Below are 6,744 nucleotides of genomic sequence, written 5' to 3' on the forward strand. Positions count from 1 at the left end.
GGTGCCTAATAAAAACACAACAACCCCATGTTAGCTCTTGATGAACAAAAGTGCATAGATTAAGCAAAGGCAAAAAAAGTCAAGTGAATTTAACTCTAATAACTATTAATCACTATGAGTTGAACAAAAATTGAATTTGATTGTCACAATTATATTCTAGGTTTGGCGAACAATAGTTTGAGATTCGGTGAACGATATCGCATAGCCCCCTCTCTCGCACATCCTCTCTCTCACACACAAGAGGATGCACAACTTCACCTACACGATACATATACCATATTACAAATGCCAATAAACAAAAAATAAAGATTATTAGACATAGAAGTCCTAATTCTTTTATATTTGAATGAAATTTGATCAGTTTCGGGTGGGAAATTTGCAAAGGGGTGTCAAGGTTAACCTACATGATGAAAAAATAATTCTTATTAATGGAACAAGACAATGTACAAAAGATATGTCAAAATCCATTGTTGTCAAACAAAACAATGTACAAAAGATATGTCAAAATAACCGAACAACAACCCAAAAATGATTGTGCATATCAAAAATTGAAACTTTACACCCATAGAACCAAAACAACCCACAATGATAAAAAGATTAAAAAATTGAGAACAACTCAAAATAACCCAACAACAATAACAAAGCAAAACCAAAACGAATAGCAAGAATTTACAAAACTCAAGTCAATGGTGATTTGGACTTTCAACTATGCTTTGAAACGACGGATGCAGCGAAATGAACGAGGAACGACGAATGAAGAACGATGTTTGCAGGTTCAGTGAACGACAGTTGGAGGTTCGGTGAACGGCTTCACACAACCCTCTCTCTCGCACAACCCCTCAAAACCCACGTCAATGGTGGTTTGGGCCTTCAAAGATGCTTCAAAATGACAGTTGCAACAAAACGAACGACGAACGACAATTGCAGGTTTGGCGAACAATAGTTCGAGATTCAGTGAACGATATCCCACAGTCTCTTTTGCACAGGAAAATGCACAACTTCACCTACACTTCACTTACACATTACATATACCATATTTCAAGTACCAAAGAACAAACAACAAAAACTACTAAACACAGAAGTCCTAATTCTTCTATGTTGAATGACTTTTGGTTAGCTTTGGGTGGGAAATTTTCAAAGGGTGCCAAGTTTCCTATAACCTACATCATGAAAAAAGAACTCTTATTAGTGGAATATTATCAACATGAAAACAGAAAACATGTAATAATATGAATATACATGTTATAAGAAGTGGAAAGTACATTTGAGTTATCGAGAGCCATAGTCGAGGTAGCAACGAAGAAGATTGAAGCAAATAGTAAGAAAACAATGGCCTTCATGTGAAGAATGTTGTGATGTATTTATAATCTCAATTCAACGAAGTGGGAAATTATATACAGTGTTGCATAAAACATTGTCAGTTCTCACCCACACCACTATAGATAAAAATAATTAGGAATTTTTATAAAAATGTATGTATAATGGTTTAGTAGAAAAATGTTCCCAGTCTCGAAAACAAGGTGGTGGAATGGAATCAAATGAAGTATATGTTGACAACTTGTGGTGGCTAAGTGTAGATGTGATATAGACAATGGTTGAAAATATTTTGAGTTTTCTAGATTTAGTTTCAGCTTAATTCCATAAAAATAATATCTAAAAGTGCCTAATAAAAAGACAACAACCCCATGTTAGCCCTTGTTGAACAAAAATGCACAGATTAAGCCAAGGCAAAGAAAAAAAGTCAAGTGAATTTAACTCTAATAACTATTAATCATGATGAGTTGAACAATAATTGAATTTGATTGTCTTAGTTATATTGTAGGTTCGGCGAACAACAGTTTAAGATTCGGTGAACGATATTGCACAACCCTCTCTCGCATAGGAGGATGCACAACTTCACCTGCACTTCACCTACACGATACATATACCATATTACAAATACCAATAAAAAGACAATAAAGACTACTAAGCACAAAAGTCCTAATTCTTTTATGTTCAATGAATTTTGATCAGCTTCAGTTGGGAAATTTGCAAAGGGTGTCAAGTTTCCTATAACCAACATAATGAAAAAATAACTCTAATTAGAGGAATATTATCAACATGAAAACAGAAAACATGTAATAATATGAATATACATGTTATAAGAACTGGAAAGTACCTTTGAGTTGTCGAGAGCCATCGTCGAAGTAGTAAGGAAGAAGTTTGAAGCAAAGAGTAAGAAAATAGTGGCCTTCATGGTTAGCAAGCGTTCTATATATAATGCTTAACTTTTCTATGCATTCATGTGAAGAGTGTTGTGATGTATTATAATCTCGAATCAGCGAAGTTGGAAATTGTATAAGTACTACATAAAACATTGTCAGTTCTCACCCACACCACTAAAGATAAAAAAAATTAGGAATATTTATAAAAATATTTCTACAATAGTCTAATAGAAAAATGTTACCTATCTTAAGAAAAGGTGGTGGAATGGCATCAAATGAAGTATATGTTGACAGCTTGTGGTGGCTAAGTGTAGATGTGATATAGACAATGGTTCAAAATATTTTGAGTTTTCTAGATTTAGTTCAGCTTAATTCCGTATAAACAATATCTGAAAGTGCCTAATAAAAACACAACAACCCATGTTAGCCCTTGATGAACAAAAATGCACAGATTAAGCCAAGGCAAAAAAAAATCAAGTGAATTTAACTCTAATAACTATTAATCATGATGAGTTGAACAATAATTCAATTTGATTGTCTTAGTTATATTGTAGGTTCCGCGAACAATAGTTTAAGATTCGGTAAACGATATCGCACAACCCTCTCTCTCGCATTGGAGGATGCACAACTTCACCTACATGATACATATACCGTATTATAACTACCAATAAACAGACAATAAAGAATAATAAACACATAAGTCCTAATTCTTTTATGTTGAACGAATTTTGATGAGCTTCGGGTGGGAAATTTTTGAAGGGTGTCAAGTTTCCCGTAACCTACATGATGAAAAAAGAACTCTTATTAGTGTAATATTATAAACATGAAAACGGAAAACATGTAATAATATGAATATACATGTTATAAGAACTGGAAAATACCTTTGAGTTGTTGAGAGCCATAGTCGAAGAAGTAAGGAAGAAGATTGAAGCAAAGAGTAAGAAAACAGTGGCCTTCATGGTTGGCAAGCGTTTTATATATAATGCTTAACTTTTCTATGCATTCATGTGAAGAGTGTTGTGATGTATTTATAATCTCGATTCAGTGAAGTGGGAAATTGTATACAGTACTACATAAAACATTTTTAGTTCTTACCTACACTACTAGAGCTAAAAAAAATTAGCAATTTTTATAAAAATGTGTACAATAGTTTAATAGAAAAATGTTACTTATCTCAAGAAAAGGTGGTGGAATGGAATCAAATGAAGTATATGTTGACAGCTTGTGGTGGCTAAGTGTAGATGTGATATAGACAATGGTTGAAAATATTTTGAGTTTTCTAGATTTAGTTTAGCTTAATTACATAGAAACAATATCTGAAAGTGCTTAATAAAAACACAGCAACCCCATGTTAGCCCTTGATGAACAAAAATGGACAGATTAAGCCAAGGCAAAAAGAAAGTCAAGTGAATTTAACTATAATAACTATTAATCCTAATGAGTTGAACAATAATTGAATTTGATTGTCATAGTTATATTGTAGGTTCGGCGAACAATAGTTTAAGATTCGGTGAACGATATCGCACAATCCTCTCTCACATAGGAGGATGTACAAGTTCACCTACACGATACATATACCATATTACAACTACCAATAAACAGACAATAAAGACTAATAAACACATAAGTCCTAATTCTTTTATGTTGAATGAATTTTGATGAGCTTCGGGTGGGAAATTTTCAAAGGGTGCCAAGTTTCCCGTAACCTACATGAAGAAAAAAGAACTCTTCTTAGTGAAATATTATCAAGATGAAAACAGAAAACATGTAATAATATGAATATACATGTTATAAGAACTGGAAAGTACCTTTGAGTTGTCGAGAGCCATAGTTGAAGTAGTAAGGAAGAAGATTGAAGCAAAGAGTAAGAAAATAGTGGCCTTCATGGTTGGCAAGCGTTTTATATATAATGCTTAACTTTTCTATGCATTCATGTGAAGAGTGTTGTGATGTATTTATAATCTCGATTCAATGAAGTGGGAAATTGTATACAGTACTACATAAAACATTTTTAGTTCTTACCTACACTACTAGAGATAAAAAAAATTAGCAATTTTTATAAAAATATTTGTACAATAGTTTAATAGAAAAATGTTACCTATCTCAAAAAAAGGTGGTGAAATGGAATCAAATGAAGTATATGTTGAGAGCTTGTGGTGGCTAAGTGTAGATGTGCTATAGACAATGGTTGAAAATATTTTGAGTTTTCTAGATTTAGTTTAGCTTAATTACATAGAAACAATATCTAAAAGTGCTTAATAAAAACACAACAACCCCATGTTAGCCCTTGATGAACAAAAATGGACAGATTAAGCCAAGGCAAAAAGAAAGTCAAGTGAATTTAACTATAATAACTATTAATCATAATGAGTTGAACAATAATTGAATTTGATTGTCATAGTTATATTGTAGGTTCGGCGAACAATAGTTTAGGTATCGGTGAACGATATCGCACAACCCTCTCTCGCATAGGAGGATGCACAAATTAACCTACACGATACCTATACCATATTACAACAACCAATAAACAGACAATAAAGACTAATAAACACATAAGTCTTAACTTTTTTATGTTGAATGAATTTTGATCAACTTCGGGTGGGAAATTTTCAAAGGGTGCCAAGTTTCACGTAACCTACATGAAGAAAAAAGAACTCTTATTAGTGGAATATTATCAACATGAAAATAGAAAACATGTAATAATATGAATATACATGTTATAAGAACTGGAAAGTACCTTTGAGTTGTCGAGAGCCATAGTCGAAGTTGTAAGGAAGAAGATTGAAGCAAAGAGTAAGAAAACAGTGGCCTTCATGGTTGGCAAGAGTTTTATATATAATGCTTAATTTTTCTATGCATTCATGTGAATAGTGTTGTGCTGTATTTATAATCTTGATTCAGCGAGATTGGAAATTGTATACAATACTACATAAAACATTGTCAGTTCTCATCCACAGCACTAGAGATAAAAAAAAAATTAGGAATTTTTATATATAATAGTTTAATAGAAAAATTTTACCTATCTCAAAATAAGGCGGTGGAATGGAATCAAATGAAATATATGTTTACAACTTGTGGTGGTTAAGTGTAGATGTGACATAGATAATGGTTGAAAATATTTTATGAATTTTTTAGATTTAGTTTCAGCTTAATTTCATAGAAACAATATCTAAAAGAACCTAGTAAAAACACAACAACCCAGGTTAGCATTTGATGAACAAAAATGCACAGATTAAGTCAAGAAAAAAAAGTCAAAGTAAATTTAACTATAGTAACTATTGATCATGATAAGCTGAACAATAATTGAATATGATTGTCTCAGTTATATTCTTAGATTCATTTTCTACTGTCATTATACAACCTTAATCTTTATAAAAAATTAATTTTTATTTAATCACATAATTTTAAAAATAGTACTTTTATAATTTAATTATATATTTAATCATCTAATTTGTTAAAAAAATAATAAATTAAGTACACTATTAATATATTATAACTATATTAGTTAATTATTAGCTTAAATATTAGTAATAATAGAACTTCACATCTTTTATAATTAAAAGAATATCCAACAGTTCTTCTATAATTAGAAAATATGAGTTAATGCAACCATCCAAGAAATCACACTCTCATATAAATTTCCATATTATAATGACAGTGTTTTGAAATTAACAAGAGATAACTAATTCCGTGTGTGGTAGTGGCAATTGAATGGGGGTTGAAATATCAGTATGAACACTACCATAATTTTGTTATTCCATTTATAAGTTAAATCCAATCTAGTGTCATTATTTTCTAGAAAAAAACAAAGCAATTAACATGGTAACAATTTGGTGCAAAATCACTTAGCTATTATTCTTGAAAGATGACTGATTTTAATAGTTTATTCTAAAGATGACTGTTTTTAATCATCTTACGGCAATTATGTGCATGGTTCACCCTTCTTGAAAGCTCTAAAGCCTTTGAGTCATTAGAATATGTAGAACTTAAATTCAAATTTTTCATGTGTTTGAGTTACAATAACAACAATATAAAACAAAGTTAAAAATTTAAAACAAAATTTACGAAGGTCCTTTATCCAGGCTTTTAATTTGTCATTTCTTTTATCTGCTTTCTTTGTCTTTCAATTTTGTAATTTGTTAAATTAAAACAGAATTTTGTAGGATCCCATCGGAGAATAGTTGATGCTTATATGTCGATATATATATTTTATCGTAGGAAACATTTTATTTTCAAAAAATTAAAATTCCATGTTATATTTGAGTCTCATGCTCAATCTCAATTGTTTACTCATTCTTCCTCTCTCATTACTCACATTTTCGATATGGTTTTGATTTTTAGAGTAATTATTTTTATACCTATGTATGTCTATTTGATCAAGTTTTTTTAGGTTGAGTTCTTTTAGGTCAAGCTTTTTTAGATCAATCACTCCAAACTGAACTTCTCTAGACTAGTCATTTTGGACCAATGGTTATTAATAAGATTAACGATGAGTGGCCGACCACTCTGACCAAATAATGTGGCCGACCGGTTACAACAT

Source organism: Vigna umbellata, chromosome 3, assembly GCF_029865625.1.
Source record: "Vigna umbellata cultivar VRB3 chromosome 3, Vumbellata_1.0, whole genome shotgun sequence".
Lineage (NCBI taxonomy): Eukaryota > Viridiplantae > Streptophyta > Magnoliopsida > Fabales > Fabaceae > Vigna > Vigna umbellata.